Raw genomic sequence first — 21,659 nt, forward strand, 5'->3', positions numbered from 1 at the left:
AATAGAGTGAACATGTTCCCATGTGGGACTCAGATTTCTGCTGAATAGGAGTAGCTATCAGCTCTGTGGTGTTACCGTCCCTGCATATATTAAATGCTGTAGCAATGTTCCACCTGAAAATGTTTTTATTACCACGATGTTATTTCAAATTGCTTATTAACTTTTGGAGATAAATGTCCTATTTGTCTTTACAGGCCAGACTCACAGTTTGCAGATATTGTCTTAACCAAAAATGTTATTTGATTTTCTCTGATCATTTTTCTCTCTGCATTCTGGAATAAAACAAAATACTTTAAAAAAAACTGTCACATTACAATAAAAGTCAAAGGTTGTTTTGTTAACCTCCATATTTTCTTTTTACACAAGTTTAAAAAGTTGAATGTACAAACATGTCCTAATCCATGTCATTTTATTTTTTCCTTTGAAAAAAGTCATGTATTTTTTTCAAAGCCAGATCTGTTTACAGATGTAAAATAAATAAAAACATTTAATACATATTTTTTATCACCTGAAGATTGGGCTTTCACTAGGATAAAGACATAAATTAAATTATTATTTTTTTAATCATGCCTTACTAGTAACATTGATTAGGAGTAAAATAAGTAAATATATTAAAGTATTTTTTCTTACCTTTGTGACAAAGCTGTCTTTAAAACCCTTTAAGGTGCAGGGGAATGCCCGCGTGATATTCTTCCATTGTATTTTCCAAGGGTTAAGGGTTAAACTTAATAAATATATGTGAAATAATTAAAGAAATGCACTTATATATTTACTTAGTTTTTAGTACTTTTAGATATGACTGTCAGCCTGTTGAAATTGGTTAATTTCAACAATTAAGATGGTTGAAATAAACAATTTTAATTCATTTTTAAATGATAAAAAATAAATAATAAATGAGAGTTTATGTTTGTATCTTATTTCAGTATTTAGAGATATGACAGTGGTCAGGTGCAAAATAAAAAAATAATTAAAAGGATATTTCCTTTTTAGAAATGGGATTGTCATCAGTGGTAAAATCAATAAATAAATTTATATTTAAAAAAATATATTTTGAATATATATACAAATACATTATTTTGTGCATCACAAAATGTCCTTTAAATTTAAGGACATTTTGTGAAAATATAAGGAAAGGCTAAAGCAAGAGAAGATAAGGCTTCACTAGTAGGATGTCTGAGCAGATTTTGAGGTAAGAAATGTGACCGGACAAGATCTTAAATATATATATATTGTGATAGTCAAGTAGAATTTATGTATAATTCTAAAAAAAAAAAAAAAAGAAAACTGTACAAAACCTTTTCTCCTGAAATGAAAATGTTCATCTTAAAGCTGCAGTATGATATATATATATATATATATATATCCATATATATATATGAATATATATATTTATATATATACTTTTTTATTATTATTATTTATTTTTTACATATCTGTCGAATTTTTCAATGTCATAACAGTTTATGAGACAGATAATGGCCGTTTCTCAATACTCAAGAACACAAGTACGTTCTTGAGTTCTTGCCAAGTAGAACTCAAGACAGAACAGTTCTTGCGGGTACTGTTCTGTACCCGCAAGAACTGTTGACAGTCCGTTCATACCGAGTTCACAAGGACGCAGGATGCTAGTTCGCCAATTGGAACAGGGCGTTCTTGATGAAGTCACTCAATTCCCGTAAATTTCAATAAATTGTTCAGTTTAACGCAGGATAATTCATGTGTTGAACGGAACAATTCAGCAATTGGGACAAATATTAACAGATATTAAATATACATAATTAAGGATTAAGTTTAAATTAAGGGATTCAGTTTTTTATTATTGATTGAAAAAAGCTTAATAGAAAACAATTTATCACCTCAACTTACTTTTTTTTCAGATTTCTGTTACCAGTGAAGCATGAGTCTTGTTTGCCACCTTCATCAGATTATTTGCTTATAAAATATTTATCTCAAATGACAAATCATAATAGAGAATGGCCAGCCTGACATGCAGTCAACCGATTTCTTCCTTATTCCCCAGGTTTGCTGGGGATTCATAAACAGGGAAAGTTAAAACTATTATTTCATATTTAATGTTTTATCAACCTGCATCTCAGAGTTCCTGTCACACAACTGGATGGTTATTTTATAATAACTACTAAACACTTATTAAGAAACGTATGTTTCCTTTGTTATCATAATCAAGTATACTCTAGTAAGATACCAGCATAGAAAGAGAAACATCATTTTTGTAGGAATGTCTTTATTAGAATAACAAAAAAAATAAATAAACCAAAACAAGCAGATAATCAGTCAATAACTCCAGGAAATTCATACTGAGACAGTCAAAAGCAAATATTACCACAATTTAATAGTTTTTTTTCTAAGAAGATGAGACAGTGAAGAGAACATTGGCAGGACGTGGGGATGAAGAGAATCTCCAGGAGTTTTTGGGAAGCTGGAAGTTAACCTGGAGCTGCAGTCTGCTCACCTGAAGAGCTGCCTGCATAAAACAATGAAAAATAAAGAGTTCACTCAAATACATGAAATGCCAATCCTAGTGAAATGTTTTTTTTAAATTTACAAATTAAAGTATGATTCTCTGATCATGAAGGGACATTGTATTAAAATATTTTTCTTACTACTAATTTAAATGCCCAAAAACAGTTAATTAGCGAATGAAAGTAATTGATTTTGAAAGTCTGTGTCAACACAATTGATCAAATACCAATATTAACTAAATAAATATAAAAAATAAGCTAAGAGAAAATATATTTCCTATTCTGTTACTTGCAGCTAACTACCAACTCACTTTCAGCCGCTACGAACAGATAACAAGCAGCGGAAAACGACAGTGACTTGCTGAAATCAGGCTGCGGTTAGCGGGGAAAACACGTTCCAACCGCCCGTTAAACTGGCAGCTCCTCCGGTCTGTTAGCAGAGCTATGCTACTCCGAAAAACTCCGGAGCAAATATTAAAGTATGAATATTCTGGATCAACTGAGTGGATAGATGAAGCTATAAGGTCTACTTTCTAGCCTAAAAACAAATTTAAATGAGTTTTTGTGGCAATTAATGGTGGTAAAAATGCAATACATTTCTGTACTGACCTTCTCTATTTACCGCTGCTGGTGGCGCATTGCATTGTGGGATATCTTGCTGCCTCAAGTCCGCAGAAGGATGCATTGATGCATCCTCGATAAAATGGGCGGAGCAAGAACACATCCGGGTACTTTGAGCGTTCTTGCCTGGATGTGTACTTTGAAGTGGAATAGTACTTGGGCCGCTGTCGATGACGACGATGATGAATTACTTAGACATACAAACTGTAGCCCACAAAACGCACATTTCATTAAAAAACTAAACAAAAACATCTTATTGCTCTCTTACCTTTACTTATCAATGAATTCCATGCACCGCTAATTCTGCACAAAAATATCCGTTCATCCAAAGCCAAGTCTATCCTCGGCATGTCTTTTCTACTCCGTTTAAGAATCGTCAAACTGTCTCGAAACGAAGCTTTCAGCTCCGGTGTTGGTCTTCCTTTAGTTATTATCTCCTGCTTCAAATGAAAATCCACTTTAGAAAACTGTTTAAGTGTAGAAATCTAGTCTTTCATGTTGACGTCGGAAGAGAGAAGAAAACAAATATATCTCTGTACTTTACTTATTTACTCTGTATGGCTAGCTCCATGGCTAGCTCGCTGTGTCTTACTCTGTAGTTGTGCAGTCACAATATCTGGGATCATGAGCGCCCCCTGCCATGAGGCAAGAGACCATTTTATTGCCGGCGTACAGACAGGACGAACTTTCTCCCATATAATGGCAACCAGTGCAGTTAGCAAGAGGTTGCGCAATCCCAGGTGAGGCTCAGCTCGCTGCTGCCTCACCGGCTTCAGCATTTAAATGGGAAAATGAGAAAATCCAGCAATTTTGAAGAAAAAAAATCATCAGAATTGGTTAAGCTACGTAAAAAATTGGTACTTTATAGTACAAACCACAGGGTGAAAATAGCAATATAAATGATTTTATTATTATATATTATTTTTCCATGCCTCCCCTGACCGCACGTCACTGGTGCACACATGACCATGATTGGCAGTGCTAAGCCCTGCCTCCTGGATCTGATTGGTTGTTTCTAGTTAGCACTGGGAGAAGGCGGAGGAGCTTGATTTGTTCACAGATTATCTTTCTCATATCATACTGTTACGACACAGTAAAAGTTTAAACAAATATGTGAAATGCATATATTTTCTTTTACAAAAGTTACATTCCAGAAAAACAATATAATAGAAAATGAAAATTACATACTACACTTTGATATAAAGAAAATTATTAGCAGATAGGTTTTAATCAAAGACAAAAACATGCAAAGCAATATATTTATGCAGCTACTATCAGAAATTGTGGTAGACGGTAAGTGTAAAGTCAAAGCCTCTGTACATCTGAATGACTCGCCTCAATGATCACACTAAATGAGTCTAGGGATCCTTAAAAAGCAACAAAGCTGGAGAATAGCAAAATGACTAAAATTAAATACATTGTCTCTGTTACAATTCCCTGCGACAGACTGGCGACCTGTCCAGGGTGACCCCGCCTCTCGCCTGGAACGTTAGCTGGAGATGGGCACCAGCAACCCTCCAGACCCCACTAAGGGACAAGGGTGTAAAGAAAATGGATGGATGGATGGATGGATGGATGGATGGATGGATGGATGGATGGATGGATGGATGGATGGATGGATGGATGGATGGATGGATGGATGGATGGATGGATGGATGGATGGATGGATGGATGTTACAATTCCAGTTTAAACGCACCTGATTTGTATGAACTGCGTTTCCTCAGTCCAAAGCCACACCCAGAGGCCCTTACAGGCCCCGGCCCTACAGGCGCATGCTGTTGGATTCTGTTTTAAAGGCAAATAGACGAGCAGTGAGCGTTGTGGTATGAAACACACGCAGCAGCTCTGGGCATGGTGGAGCTGCTGCGTTCTCTCTGCAGATGCCCACCCGGTGCAGGCGGCCTGATGCGGGTGGCGCCTCTCCGCCTCGTGGATACATGAGACGGATGAGCAAGCGTTCAGACCAGCACATTGAATTACTGTTGATCAAACAGAACTAATTCAATCAGAGGCGATCCTTGTCCTCCATTTCAATCACGGCTCATGCTCAAATCATTCTGGGGTTTTCTTGCTGCTGACAGCCTCTCATGTTCCCAGAGTCCAGGTGAGCCACCAAACCGCTTTTAATGGCCGAACTGCAGAGAGAGGGTGGGGGGTGCATTACTCAGCAGCGTATTGTTACGGCTTTGTGCTTTTCAAATGATCTTCTGCTTGCCAGCACATGTGAGAACGCAGAGGCTTCATGCCACAAAACTGGAGAAGGGTCGCTATCAGCGCCGGAGGCCATTATTAGCTCAGATAAAAGACGCTGCTGGAGGGGATGGGGGAGGGGGGGCCTACGGTGATCTGACTATGATAAAGGCTGAACAATAGATGAAGGAATTATATTTACATTCATGTGTGTAAAGTGATGCATTTGGAGGGATTGGCTTTCTCATTAGTTACGCAGCGCAGTGCCAGACTCTCCAGCCAAATTCAAGGCAAATAAGAAGTTTGTGAAAAGGAAACCAGTTAAATAAATGGTGAAGTTTCAGGATTTGCACCATCTGCCTGCTCCCTCCTCTCCCACCACCAGCTCCACCATCAGATACTCAAACAAAACTATTGTTAAACTGTCTGTCAGAGGTTTCTACTAAAGTTAATGAAAGTGCTTCGATACGTGTTCATCTGGCATCTCTTCCTCTTGAACAAAGTCGCTCTTTTCCTCCAAAATCTCCTGCATCACATCACACTGGCCTTGTGCCCCCTGCTGGACGACCTAAGTACTACAGTTGGGCAGTGCCAGTTTTATCCAGATATGTTCACATCGTTGGAGAAACACGATTGTCATTGAGTGATTACAGAAAGCAAAATAAATGATGATGTTTTTTCATAAGCATTTAGTAGAGTGATATGAGAAATTATAAATAATTATCAATATTGTCACCTCCTTAAAATAATGGCCTACGGCATAAGGCCATTATTTTTGTTGTCAAAAATGTTGTTTTTTAGGGGCGGGGTTTTTTGCTGCTGCTCTTGTTGCCTAAATCACTTTTGACAAAAAATTACTTGGACCATTATTTTAGGAAGGTGAAGATATAATGTACATGAAATAGAGCAAAAGTATTGATGAGTAGAGATTTTATTTAAAAAAAAAAGAGTTTAGCCTTAAATGTGTGGACATTTTTGACTAATTTCAGTTTTTTTTCTAGTGTCGTTGTTAAAGGGTTAACCAGGAGTCAGTGTGAGCTGTGAACACTGGGGTCAGACAGAAGCAGAACGCTGACTCCCACAGATCAACCCAACCCCGCCTTATTCACCCTGTCACCACCAGCATCTGGACTCCACCAGGTGAGCCCCTTCTACAGGGGTCCCCACCCACATCCACAGTCTCCATGACAACTACTTACCATGACGACCCACCGCCACCCCCTTCACCATGACGACCTCTGGCACCCAGCCGTCCTCCGGAGGCCTGTAATGGAGCTAACTCGGCTGCAGCGGAGCCAGGCTGGCTGAACCTCCCTCACCTCCCGACCCACCTCACTGCTGGGGGCTAATGCAGAGGAATCACAGGAAGCGATTCTCTTTTACACAATAAAGCCCACTTCACCCTCCACAAGTGACCCCTCACCTCCAGAAACAAGAACTGATTGGCTCCACACACCCACCCATCGAATGGAGATTCTGTCCTACTGCAGGCCGAAGGAAAAAACTCAAGATAGATAAATAGTTTGAATTGCAGCGTTAACCCAGTTTAGGGCCCAGTGGCTTCGCCTGTTTCAGAGCTGAGTGGAGTGTGTGCAGCGAAGAGAAGGGCTGATTGTGCGCTGCAGGAATGCGTGTGCAGAAGCAGCGGCTCGTCACACATGCATGCCGTTTCTTAAAGCTTGTCTTTGTGTCTGCAGGTTGCATAATGATTTCCTGACAGCCTGTCAGACATTTGAAATCGATTCCAGGAAACGGAGAAGGGCTTCCTTCTCCGTTCTCCATGCCATCATCTGCATCCCCTGATGAATCTGCTCCTGAGCTGTCTCTTTCGCTCATATTACCTTTTCAGAATACTGCTGTCCTGGGTGGAAGCGTGAGGAAAAGAAAATAATGTAGCAGCCCAGGTAAACGGGTGATTCTGAGTTTTTGACCTGCAGCTTTAAGACCTGTCTCTAATTTCAGACTGCGTGTGAAAGTTTTTCTCCTGGCCTCCCAGGACGGGACGGAGACGCAGAGAAAGGCAGGCAGCTGTGGGTGTTGCATGTTTAGCTGAGTGGTGTATGACTTACCCCCCGGCTGTCCCTGCAGGCTCAACATGCTCTCACAGCGCTGGCTGATGCTGCTCAGTGCTCCGCTCCTCCCAAAGCTTTCATCTGCCATCGCTCCAACCTCCCTTCTTCTTTCCCTCCCCTCTCTCTCTCTCTCTCTCTCTCTCTCTCTCCTCCTTTCTCTACATCTTTTGTCTACCCATCCCATGTCTTCTTGTCCCTGCATCCCTGCTCATATGATTTCTCTGTCCTCCCACTTTCTTGGTTCTGCTTCTCTCACTCTTTGCTTCACTTTCTCCATCTTTCTTCCCTCCCTCCTTCCCTCCCACCCTTCAGCCTCAGCAGCGCTCCGGGAGCATGGTATCGCTTGTCTCTCGGCTGGCACAGAGAACAGGCAGACACATGGGAGGGCTGTTTTGTAATCCAGCAGTTCATACCACCCTGGCACAGTGAATGGGGGGCAGAGGGGATGCAGAGCATGAGGAGAGGGGGAGGGAGGATGGAACAGGCCTATACTGCTACCTACTAACCTATACTTTCGCTTCATCCCTCTGTCTGCGCCTTGATGGTCTCTCCCTTTTTTCCCACCGCCGACAAGAGGTCTCGCCTCTCTATATCCTCTCTTTTAGGTCGGGGGGAGGGGGAGGGAGGAAACGAGGATGGATAGAGGCGGAATGGAAGAAGGAGGAAGTGTGGGAATAAGATGAGGAATGAAAAGGAAGAGGTAAGGGATGAACAGAGGATGGGATGTCTGGGAGGGTGGAGGATGGAATCTATGAAGAATCTGAGCTCCTGAAATATTTCAGCAAGAGGTATAAAATTTTTGACAAACAGGAGCAGAAGGACTATTTGTGCCCGATAGCCAACTGCGTGGAAGTGCAGGTTTAAAACGGACAGGAAGCTTTGAGAGGTTGGTTCCCAGGGCGACCGGGCGGCTGCCTGTCTCACACAGAGCTGTCATCTCAGCAATGTCCATTTAGCCTCAGTTGGCTCCAAACCCACAAAACCATCAGCAGACATTTGGTTCAAAGAATCACTGAAGTTGAGGACTGTTCATGTTCAGCACTATTATGTTCTCTCTAAATGTTCCCACAAAATTCCCTTCATTTACATTTAGATCCATAGAATATGTCTTTATCAGCCTCCCGTCAGACATAGCAAGACAGAAATAATTATCTTATTATTATCCATGTCCTGAAGCCTCCCTTGGCAGTGGATCCAATTCCTTACCTTGAAGTATTGATGGAAATGACAAAATTCAAAATAACTTTTTCTATTTTTCAATTTTGAGATGGTTTTTGGTATTTCCGTAAGGTGAACAGATGACAGGTATTGGTTTACCTGTGTGTCTTTGATGTAACAATTGTGCAATTTCTAATTGGTTTTTTGGTATTTCCGGTAAAGAGTTAATGTGTCGAAGGGGAGATGGAAACACATTTACTGAATAAGTACTGTCATAGCGAACATTCACCTCACAACTGACCAGCTGTGTCCATTGTCGGCGTCTGTCAGAATTGCATTTATTTGTCCACATCTCAGGACAGCATGTAACTTCGCCAATATTAGTTAACATAACAGAAAAGCTACAACACATTCCTGAAATCCTCTCTTTATTTGTCTGAAATGTGTGGTCTGTACGAATTAGCAATCTCTACTTTCTGTTTCTTACAGCCATGCATAACATCAACATCTGACAAACTCACGCTTTGCATGGCCTGATTGATTCACTCCAAACCCATAGATGGAAACAAGCCTAATTAGCTTTGTTGATAACCCTTTATTTGAAGGGGGTGAATAAGACTGACATGACAGTGTCATAAACACCTGCCGTGAACATGAATAAGCCTTCATGAATATTTATGATTGTTGTCATAAAGCGTCATTCGATAAATTATGACACTTTTAATACAAAGTTGACATTATTCAAAATGTCTTTGTTATGATAACTTGACATTAACCAAGAAATCATTACCTGATATAAATTTGTTATAAAAGTATTACTGATTGCACTTTAAAAATTAGGTAACTTTATGTTATTAAAGGTAAAGTTTAAACAGTAATGATTTCTTGGTTAATGTCAATGACAGGTGTTATGTCATGTTTATGACATAACACCTGTCCCCCCTTCAAAAAAGTGTTACCGCTTTTTTCCCCCCAACATTTTAGAAATTTGCTCAAAATCAGCATGACAATTGGATGAAGACATAGTTAATGACCGTACAATCTAGGAAAAATGCTGAATACATAAAACACATTTTCAATTCAGAAGAGAAGAACAAAACAACAAAAGTCAGACAAGTCTGAGTCCAAGAAGCTCTCTTAGACACTATTACCATTCAACTGATCATGTTTCTCTGAAGTCAGTTTAATTGAATATAATCATTATATTTGAATACAAAATGTGAACATAATTATGCGTTACATTACCCATTCAAACCATTAGATGGAGTTTCAATGTCATACAGTCATTGGTATTTCCTAGGACCCAGCCTGCTTTCTTAATGATCTCTGTCTTTATGTGAATATAATGTATAAATCATTATCCACTTTTCAAACTCTCCTCCATCTTTCTTTTTATACTTCTCTAAAAGGGCCATATGGTTGCTGTTATTTCTTTCCAGTGCTTACACAAAGCTGTGATTTTAATACATGCAAGACCATTCTGCTCTGGTTCATAAACTGAACTTTACCTGCAGCATATGGCTACCATAGGCTGCTCCAATATGCTGCTGCAGTAAGATTTTCTAATGTGCGAATTTTTGCATGTCTTTTTGAAAAAGTGAAGGTAGTGAGATTGAATGAATACTCATTGAGGCATAAAAGGAGGAGACATGGGAAGTGTGTGTGTTTGTAGTGAGGACTGACTGTTCCGGTGCTGTTTTTGGGTTTGGGTTAGGTTTAGGAATAAGGTGTGAATTGGGTTTAGGTCAGGTTTAGGGTACACATATAATAGTAATGCTTAGGTTTAAGGTTTAAGATAAGATTGAGCTATAGAAATGAATGAAACATGATTGCAAGTCAATATTAAGTTCTTGTGAAGACAGAAAGATATGCATAGGGACTTGATGAAATGTCATGATCCGTATTTCTGTGTGTTTGAGTTTTTTCTGTGTGGTCCTGTTCCCTGTGAGTCTCTGTCTCTGCGTTGATTGTTTCCCAGGTGTGTCTCGTTCCCTTGATTACCCCTGTGTGTATTTAGTCCCACCTGTTTGTTGGATCCTTGTCATGAATCATATGTTCCTCGTGTTGTTCCCCGTTGTTCTTTGGATTCCTTCATTAAATTCATTTTCATCTACATCCTGGTTCTGCCTGCGTCCTTGTTTCACCACCACCAAACCACTTTATGACAAAGTGTGCCTAATACCTGCTTAAAGGTTATTTTCAAAAGGTACTTTTATTCTGATAAACTCCACTATTTAAGATGTACATTCTAATTTACTGGAAATAAATTGCGAGTTATATGACTGTAGATGGGCGAGCTGTTACCCGATCTGCTTGTCGTAGAGAAATCTTTCATTTTTGCCTTATGAAAAGGTGGGGTATGGATGGATCAGTGGGTAGGTGCTGCAATCCTCAACATGGTTGTCCTGGGTTCAATTCCCAGTTTCAGTTGATTTGCTACCTTTTCTCTCCAACCTTTTTCCTCACAGCTTACTGTTGAATAAAAGCCACTAATGCCCAAAAATATCAGTTAATTTTTTTTCAATTTTGGCCCATTTCATTAAAATGAGCCTTTTAAACTGCACACTGGTAAATACAAAAGTCCAGGTAAGCAATGTTCTAACACACCTGCTTGACTTTAATAGCTACATGTGGCTGACAAACAGCTCATCAGTCAGGTCACCACTGTGCCACTGAATTTCTGTTTATTCTTGGTATGCTTTCTATCCCATTAGCCTTGTAGCAGAGATGAAAGTGTGGCTTGCTTATGTATTCATAAGAGATGGAATCCACTAATGGCCTCATCCATGCAAATCTGTGTGACAATAGCAAAAATGGGTACATGTACTCGATAATGCTGTGCACATGCTGTGCACAAAAAACAAACGAATTGAAACATCCTAAACACTGTTTAGGACTTCTGGATCCAGATAAATGCACAGTATAAAATAATTTTCTTAACATGAGCCTGTTCCTTTCATTCTTTTTTTGTTGTTGTATTTTTAATTTTCACATTGTTTTTTTTACCATAAATCAGTTTGTTCAGTGTCCATTAATTTTAAATGTACAAGCTATAAATAATTGAAACTGACATATCCAGGGTTTTGTACATTTCTAAAGCAATGTGTCTGAGAGTTGTCAGGGCAAATAAAAAGACAATGACAGTTAATGTAAAACCCCACTATTGGAGCAGCACATAAAGGAAAGCAGTGATATATACTAATTATATACAGTCTCTTAATGCATTTAGATCAGTGGTTCCCAAAGTCGACCCTTGAGGCCCGGCATCCTGCATGTTTTAGTTCTCCCCCATGTTGGTAGTAATAATCTTTTCAGCTTGTCAATGTTCTTCTTAGGCCTTATAATGAGCCATCATTTTATCCAAGTGCGTTAAACCAGGAAGAGAACTAAAACATGCAGGATGCCGGCCCTCGAGGACCAACTTTGAGCACCACTGATTTAGATGTAAAAAAAAAAAGAAAATTACAATTAAATGCACATTTTACAAAAAACATGCTCATTTTATTGTGTTTTTTTGTGTGTGTGCATGCGTGTGTTTGCGTGTGTGGGTGTGTGCGTGTGTGTGCGTAAGGGCGCAAATTTGGAAGCTATGTTATTTAAGGAACCAGACAAACATCCTCTATTCAATCTGGAAGTTGGCAGAGCATGTGCTTGCTCTCACATTCATGTCACTCTGTTGTACAGAGCATTCACACCTGGATGGACACATGGACTTATGGCCATGCATCACGCAGAATAAAACATGTCAAGTCCACAGGAGGCTGTCCAGAGGCTGCTATGTGGAAAGGATCAGGGAGTTTCTTACCCTCTGAGAAACAAAGGCAGGAAGCACACACTCGCTATACTGCTGGACACAGATGTACATAGACAACAGTGAGCACATTCACATACCTGACCTAATACACAGCCGCTCACTATCTGCCCACAGAACAAAGAGCTGAATGTGGCTCTTCAGGGAGCTCTTCACATTTTAGAGCGCTTTTGTAGCCATTCGTCGACCCTGCAGCTCATAAAACCAAAACAGGTTAATGACACAATTCATTAAACAGACTAAAAGCAGCAGCATGTCATTATGAAAAATGGCTTCAGTTTTTGACACTAATAAAAAAAAAACTAAAAAAAACAACAACATAAAATTAACAACTGGCACGATAGCAAATAATGCAAATTTGAGAGGAGAAGAAAAAAGTGCAGATAAGTGGTCAGTTTGTCCTCCAGCATCCGTCACCTATAACAACATAACCACAGAGAGAACTCAGGATTCCCTGACGCCCTCAGTTCTGGACTGTCATCTGTGATCTGTGTTAACTTAATATTTGAAAAAGACCCTCAACAGGAATGCTCATTGTAACAAATAGAAAAGTAAATTATATCCACTTAATTTGCTAGAGTAAAGCCAGCATTGAAACCTCACTGCACCCAAAAGTTCACTAGACTTTTGTTAGCAAAATCTTGACCAAAGTCATATCAAGTTGTATCTTTTGCAGGTAAACACGATGTTAAAATGTACATGGTGTACCACTCCCAGCTGCTGCTTCTGGAAATAGACACACAGATTCAAGATCTCACTGGATCATCACAACGATGATGTGATTGGGCTTAGACAGACTGATGAAGTGAATAATTACAAATGTCCTTGGATTGAAATGAGTTTTCTTGGACACCGTGTCAATGTCAATTTAAATAAAAAGTACTTTGTTCTATTCCACTTTGTTGTGTGAAGTATTTGTTCCGCAGGCTATTCATTTAATCAATAGGTCCATGTGCTAAAAGGGCTACTCGTGAATTATTCTAGATCCTCTTCCTTGATATGCCTCTGTAATTAATACAATCAAATGTCTGATTGGTAATGAAAGGTTTCTTGCTATTATCTCATGATTTCCATATAAACTCCCGAACTCTGAAGTCCAGCCATGTGCTCTCATGACAGAGTGAGTCCTCGTTAACAGCAGCCAAAGTATTTAGCATTCTGCTGTTTTATGCCTGAATGTGCATTGAGAAACACCATGGAAACAATCAATCAAGGCTGGCATCGTGCAGGGTTGCAAATTACCCCACTGTGAAGGACTGTGTGCACTGAATGAAAATTCTGGAAATTCACAAGGAGAAAGTCAAAATGTAAGGAAATCAGTCAGATAGCATGAAAGACTGACTCCTGTTATTTACATTTAATATAAATGCTGTATTTCAAACCACTGATATCCTGAAATTACAATGTTGCTCATGTACTGTTGGAAAACACAATGCACAGCCACTGTATTCAGCTGAGAATGACTTTCTCTTGTTTTGTTCTGTTCTATATATCATATTAAAACAGCCATGCACATAGATTTATGGAGGTATTTCCCTTGGTGTTGGGTTTCATCTGTCTGTAGCTGTAAGGATTCAGACTCATTATAGATGTTGGAGGAGTTTGAATCAGACTGCTCAGCTCTGTGAAGCAGGAAACGACGCCTGAACCGACCCACATCTGGGTTAATTTAACACGGCAGGGTTGTGTTATGGGTTTGACACAGCATGCTGAGCTACACGTCCTATCTTAAAGATGTGCTAAAGTGGCTAACATTAAGGCTAGGTTGAAAATAAACAATGTGGAGGACTGAAAATAATATGTAGATTAGAAATAAAGATATTTTCTCCCTCCGTGTCTTTTCTAGGCTGTAAGAGGAGTGATAGAAGTGCCCATCTCCAGCAGTCAATGGACATGACTACCCAAAGGCACACTCGACAAAACAACCTTGCATGTTTTTTTTTAGACTCTTCAATGAGACATATTCATTAAAGATATGTAAGAAAGATGAGTAAATCATTTTAATTCACTACCTTTTTCAGCCCAGGCTCTTAAAATCAATCTTTTCTGTGTTGATCTCAGTTGCTCAGGTCAAAGTGGTGTCCAGGGTTTCGGCAAAAATGATGGATAAAAAAACTTGACAATCAATATTGTGCACACGCTGCTCAACTTACCATTACAGGAAAAGTGTGTACCTGTTGTTACAAGTGGCTATGCTAACTAGCATCAGCTTTCACAAGAGGCTCTTCTGATAGGGAGAAACCGTAGGGTTGCAGAGAGCCAGGTGTGACCAGTGAGTACACTTGGGTGATTGGCAGCACTAAGATCTCCTCCTGGCTGTGATTGGTTATTTCTGTAGTTTGAACTGGGAGAAGGCAAAGGAGTTAATTTTTTTCACAGATTATCTGTCAGGTATTATACTCTTACAACATGTTAACAGTTTTGGCAAATATGTAAAAAAAAAAAAAAAAGGACATATCCCAGACTTGGGTAACCACAGAAACAAACTGAATCCATTTGGATAATTTTTCCATCAAACATTTTCAAATGTTTCTCTTAATTGACAGAAACATTAGAGTGTGTGAATCTGAGCAGCTGTTGTGGGAACTCATCCGTTATGAAATCCAGTTTATTAGAACAGGAGAGAATTAAATGGACGTTAGCCAATGACATAATCCATATGCTAAATGGTGAGTGATGTCATAACACGCATTAAATTATTTTTTAACTTTATTTTAGATAAAATGTGATAAATGAAGTAAAACTAGGTCATGTTGGAGCATGAAACTTATTCCAGAATGTTTAGCTGGTGAACTAAGAACAATAATTAATTTATTAAACTTTCTTTGAATTAGTTAGTTCTAGTTAAGGATGAACTGGATATGAGAGACCGCAGTCATCATAGTCATATCTGGCGAAGGACTGGAAGAGTAAAGAGAGGCCAGCAAGGCAAACTGATGCAAACCACAAAACTCTCTTTGAAACCAGGTTGCATATTAGAATTCTTGTTGAGTGCCGACGTTCCTAAGTCTCCATTGGTTTGTGTTCCATCCATTCCCTAATGCCATGACCTGTCAGTATATCAGGTTTATGTTGAATAATGAGCTCAGAGCATCTCTTCCTGCCCTCCATAAAGCAGCAGAGCTACTGCCAACATATTGGGCTGCTGCTGTTCCATGTTATGGTCTCTGTAACAGCTCCTAATGTGATCTCAGTGCTGTTAAGACGAGATAATCACTCCTATGACAGCAGCCAAAACTTGGCACTTCAAGGCTCACAACCAGATGTCTAAAACCAGCTACTGTCCTGTTGCTTTTAGATGGATCTCTTTTCCAAAACACCTGAACTTAATGAAGGACTCATTAGCAGGCCTCTACAGAGCTGGAAGAGTAACTAAACTCCAATGTAACTTTTTTTTCTAACGTCAATACACTGGCTCCCTGGAGCTCAGAGAATAGACTTTGAAATACTGTTAGTTTATAAATGACTGAACGGTTTAGCACCACAATACATTAAAGATCTGCTGTTGCTGTATCAACCTTCCAGACCTCTCAGGTCTTCTGGTTCTGGTTCTGCTCTGCATCAGAACCAGAAAAAACATGCAGAAGCAACATTCAGCTTCTATTCACCACAAATCTGGAACAAACTTCCATAAAACTGCAAAACAGCCGAAACGCTGAGTTTCTTTAAATGAGCCCACCTGTTTAGAGCTGCCTTTGAACCATAATAAATGGAACATTGATCAACATATGATGTGTATCGATGATTTTGATGGTGACCAAGTGTAATGTTTGTCACTATTTTTGAATTTGATAACTGATTATTTAAGGACTTTTTAAAATGTTTCTATGATGCAAAGCATTTTGAACTGCCTTATTTGGGGAATGTGCCGTACAAATAAACTTGATTGATTGATTGATTGATTGATTGATTGATTGATTGATTGATTGATTGATTGATTGATTGATTGATTGATTGATTGATTGATTGATTGATTGATTGATTGACCCCCTGCACTTATCCCCACACCTGGCCACGCTCCTCAGTGTCTCTTGGCACCACCCACTTTGGTTCCAGAAATTATCTGGGGGCGGAGTTGTACGTTTAGTTCCACTTGAATTTCTGCTGATGAGGGAATGTAAGTTTGTGGTAGCAAGGATGCATGTTGCAGGATAGTTGCTCTGGATGGCTGGGTTTGGGCAAACTGATACGCTCTTTTCTTCTTATTCTGCCCTCATTTTAATGCACAAAGTGCTCAGCTTAACTTGAAGAGCTGTGAGCTCCAGTGTGAGTGGAGGAAATGCTCCCATGTTGCTGCTTGCCCCCAGAAGACATCTGGTTGGACCTGAAACAAAGCCCTAACAGCGCAGGGCTGGCTTCTAAGCCAACTGGTACAAAAGCGCCTCATCACCTCCACTGTCTGTATAACTCCTGTGAAAAAGAGCCGCATTCCCCCCTCCCCCCCCCCCCTTTTTTTTCCATGCTTCCACACAAATCTTTGCTGTTTCTCAATAATCCTATTCAGTTTGCATAAAGCAATCTGGAGGGAGATAAATGTAACATTTGGCTCCCTGTCAAAGTGGAGGGGTGGAGCAAGCCCAGGCAGTTATGTTGCCACGGCTGCGCTCATGATTTGTCGCCATTTCACAGTAGCTAGGGCAGCTATTTGGGTAAAATTATGAGGCTATTGATTGCAGTTGCTGTTTCACTGAGAGCAGCAGAGCAGGACCAGATGCTGCAGAGCAGAGTACTCCTACTTTATTAGCTAATAGTGTGTAACCTGTGCCACCTCCTCCTCATCTGCTGGAGCATATGTCCTCCTTCCACATCTGCTAACTCATTTTTCTTTTGTGGTTTTACTTGCTTGGGGACATGAGCAATGTCTGCCTTCTTTCTGTCTTTGATTACTTGCATTTAAACTTTGGTCACTTGCCAAAGCAAAAGAAAACATAAAAACTCAGCAAACACCTGTCATGAGAAGCATGATTATTAGGGTCGTTCAGTTAATGACAAGAAAACATCAATGCCTATAAATGTACAACTCACACCTGTAGGAATTATTAAGTTTTATATATTCACAGGTTTTTACTTTATTAGCACAGAAATTCACCAAATGAGCCACTGAAACTGAACTCGTCTCTTTTTAGAATTCACTAGTTGTTTTTTTTTTTAAGTTTTATGATATAACTTCCTTTAACCTCATTTGATCAAATTTTGAACATGTGGGATAATATTGTTTTGAGCAATACAAATACTTACTAAGCCCTTCATTTGTTTCAGTAAATATGTTAACAGCTCTTGTGAATTTTTTTGCATGGTGATTTTTTTTATAAGTTTATTCCCAAACTTTAGTTTGTAATGGTAAAGTTCAAAATATTTGAAAATAAGAAAAATATCTAATATTTTCATTTCATTTCTCATCACACAGAGTGAAAAACTTCAAGCATTGTTACTTTCACTGTGTTTTAATGAATATGAGCTCAAGTGCACACCAATGAATCTAACGGTAAGCTAGCATAAAACGCTAGCTTACCGTTAAAACCCATACACCCTGATGTCCCAGCTGACCACACATTGTGAAATAATTTCCTGTAAAGCCAAATTTTAGAGAATTTGTTTTATAAATTTTCTCCAATAACTTATGAAAATTGTGGTCAAATACAAATTGACCTATTATTTAAAAAAAATAAAATAAAATAAAAGACTACTCTCACGACTTTAGACGAGAACAGCCTTTGTTTTCTCAGTGTTTGTTGAGACTCACCAGTCTACATTGTTCTTATGTCTCACTTCATTTTCCACATATCTCCCTTTTTGTTGCTTGAAGCTTTAAATATCTGCCGGTTTGGTTGTCAAGTTTTGCTTGCTTTTTTGTCCAAAAGGTTTATAGAGGTTGAAATTGCATGCAGAGACAAACGGCTGATTTCGTTGCTCAGAAAGACCTCCAACCCGGTCCCAACCTGGAGCGCTTTCAGCACTGGACTGGGTGACTGCTTAGACCAGCAGGGAGGCAGACAGGCAGCCACGCTCCATCAGTGTCAGATGCTGAAACCTAATTGTCTGAATCCTCCCACATATTGCATAACATGCAGTAACAGAGCTGCAGCAGCTGCAGTAATTAGCCTGTTAACCCTGATGTGTCTTTCCTTCTTAAATAGGAAATTGCTCACAGAATAACACAGGAAGACGGTCCTTTAATGACCATGCTTAAAAATGAGACTTCATATTCTTTTCCCAGTACATTAGGAGACTTTATCTCATCCAGTTCTGTCTCTGTAGTCGTAGCTTTCTGCACTGTTTTCAGATGTGAGCCCAAGACCCAAAGCTTCAACAACCCGATCCCTGCAGCGTTCCTGCAAACCTTCCCTCAGAACATCACTGGGATGATGTGACAGTGAGGGGCTGTGTTTCTACTAAATGCAACCGCTGGGGTTCATTCTGTGGTTTTACTTGCTTTAAAGATAATATTAAAAGTTAAAACAAAATGGCAGCAACCAAAATGACATAGATTGATGTACCAATGTCAAAAACACACAATTTTGTAATTGTGGTGTTTTCATTAAAAAAGAAATTCAATTAAAATTACATGTGAATAAGTTTGTTCACAGGAAAAGCCATGAAAAAACATGGTTCTCCAACTACTTGCTGAAACGGTACTGGGCGTCCTATTAGCTCATCAAACTTGCGCCCATCCATTTCTCTTCTTCTCCACACTGACAGGAAGTGTAGGAAATGTTGGAATTTGTCGGGAGAAATATAGGGAGTTAGTTTGCTTGAAATGAAAATCTCAAAAGACCACAAACGGCACAGAGTCCATGCGGCTTCATAACAGGCGCACAGCACACCCGCTTCTGTGGGAGCCTAGTTCCTAACCTCTCACATTGACGGTGGTGGTAGTGTGATATGCTGTCACCACAACCAACAACTAACAGTTTGAAAACATAAGATGTAATAAATGGGGATTGGAGACATTTCTTGTGTGCCTTAGCGCTTAATTGTTAGCCAGCTTGTTGGAGTGTGGGAGGGGTGGAATCTGAGAATGACTCACGACAAACTGGATTAAACTTAGCATACTGAAATAAACTCATTTTATTGATGTGGCCAAAAAAATCCACAACTTCTTTTTTTTCTAAATTGACATGTTTCCATTAAGTGAATATATTTTCAAAATGTCTTATTGTGCAATTATGTAGTCAGTGAAAATGCGGCTAACAATCCCTTATCTTACTCTGTTTGTGCAGTTTAGAATGAGCAGCTTACATGTCAGTAGCTGTGTTTGCATTGATTATAAAATTGTGCAAATTATAATTATGAAAATAATTTAACTGAATGGAAACACGTTCATTTTGAAAATGAAAGTTTTTGCTGTGAGATGATGTGGTTTTTCAGTCGCGTCAGAACTGCTGTATTTTGTAAAATATGTTGGAAACACTTTCTCCTTGCTTCACACAAGACACATTAGTTTGTACACAGCAGTAACACTGCTAAGATGGCTCCACCAGCGTTCTCACAGCAAAGGGAAACGCTTAGCCACGTCATGCAGTTGGATGTTACTACTGGCGAAAACGATGAAGACAACAGGAAATATGAGCACGATAGTCTGTTTTTGTTTCTTTCGGTCAATGTGCAGCTGGCTCCACCAGAGCTCTCACAGCATCACACAGTTCATAAAAAGTTCTGAGTCATTCCAGCATGTTGAATCCACAGCTCTTCTCTAAAATCATCAACTACAATTTCCTGAAAACGTCGCATACGTCGCTGTTCCACATATAAATGGCTTGTCGCGCCAATGTCTGAATAAGACGCTGACGTCTCCTCTGATTGGTGGATGATGAGCGCTAGCTGAATTATGGCTGTATTATGAATACATCTAATGTAAATGTTTACATCTGTCACCTCAATGATTTTTAATGACTTATTGCATAAACAAAGTTGTTCACATGGATTAAATTGCATTTCTTACTTAATACAAACACAGCAATTGTGAAATTGTATTTTGTCAACATCAGCAGAATACTGAAAAAGCTTTGAACGCATTTCCAATGGAAATGCAGCTGTTTATGTTCTTGGACTGTGGGAAGAAGTTGGAGTACCCAGAGAAAACCCACACATGCTCAGAGAGACAACACCAACTCTACAGAGTAAGGGCCATGGCCAGATTTCAATCCAGACTCTTCTTGCCACTTCTGAGGAAAGCTTTAAGCTAAAGCTAAAGTGAAGCCACAGAGACAAGACAGATGATCTTTGGCCTGGCATAAGTGCTGTACTACATCTGATGGAGCTATTACACCCAATAAATTCTATTAGCTGCATGATATAATCAGTTTTGAATTGCATATTGATTGGCACATTGACAGTGATGGTAGGTGCTTTTACTCTAGCAGCAAAAAGATGGTAGTAAAACCTATTTTCCAATAAGTATTATTACACTATAAGCCCCTGAACCCTTCTAATATTACACGTGCGAAGACATTTCCCCCTCTAGTAATGCATCTATTTCCTCTCATCCCAGTGCTGTTCTATTATTTGGGGTGTGTCCTTCCATCTTATTGTCTAGCAGGGCTCTTGAAGAGTGGGGGTGGGGGGTTCCCATCCCACTCAACAGAGAAGCTGTCCAGCCAGCACTCTCCCTCATTACCCTCATGCTTCTTCTTCCTGAAAATGCACTTTTAAAGCACCTTAATTGCATTGGGAGATAACCCTGTGGGCGTGAGACAGGAAGCCTTGGCCATATAGAACTTTAAGAGGCGGGATGGGTGGAGAGTGTGTGTTTCTGCGTGTGCGTTTGTCTGGTGCTCTTTGTGTCAAATCAATGGCCCATCCAGAGGCTAATGCAGCTCTGGGCAACTCCTCAGGAAGCATTAAGACTATTAGTGCAGGCCTGGCAGGAATACTCATTCACATACACACACTTTTTTCTCTCTCTGTAATGCATGCACACTGATGAATGACCATTATATGAAGATGCAGCAGGTTGGAAGCTGGTTCTGTGTTAGAGTTCAGCCTCATCTGTTCATGCATGCTCTTGTGAAGTGTGTGTGTATCTCTGTTTATGTAGCCTATCAAAGTGCAGCCAGGGCAGCGAAACCAAAGCTCAGCAAGGCAACAAGACCTGCGTCTGCAGGGACCACACCCCCTGCAGTGAGGAGGCCAAGATGACATCTATCACAGCAATTCTGTTTCAGAATGGTTAGAATTATTCAGGGTTTTTTATCTGCATAGATGCACAGATATTCTGAAAACTGCATAAAATGTTTGCCAGTTGTAAAGGATTCTTCACACCATTAACACTGATCAGTCAATTAATGCAGAGAGCAGCTACTTACCTTGATGAATTGCTCACAGCG

The 21,659-nt window shown here is 39.6% G+C and overlaps 1 long non-coding RNA gene across 3 annotated transcripts in view; it reads right to left on the bottom strand.

Moving 5' to 3' along the window:
- LOC103465878 (uncharacterized) overlaps positions 1-7,659 on the bottom strand; it is a 36,303-nt gene extending 28,644 nt beyond the window's left edge. The window contains exon 1 of one of the 3 annotated variants that reach the window (XR_014083940.1): positions 7,362-7,658. This is a non-coding gene — a long non-coding RNA (uncharacterized LOC103465878). Of the gene's footprint in view, positions 1-7,361 lie in introns of all 3 variants that reach the window. The other 2 variants (XR_014083939.1, XR_533865.3) reach the window with 2 other exon arrangements.
- Between the last annotated feature and the right edge of the window lie 14,000 nt (positions 7,660-21,659).

Source organism: Poecilia reticulata, chromosome 16 (genome assembly GCF_904066995.2).
Source record: "Poecilia reticulata chromosome 16, P_reticulata-male-v2, whole genome shotgun sequence".
Lineage (NCBI taxonomy): Eukaryota > Metazoa > Chordata > Actinopteri > Cyprinodontiformes > Poeciliidae > Poecilia > Poecilia reticulata.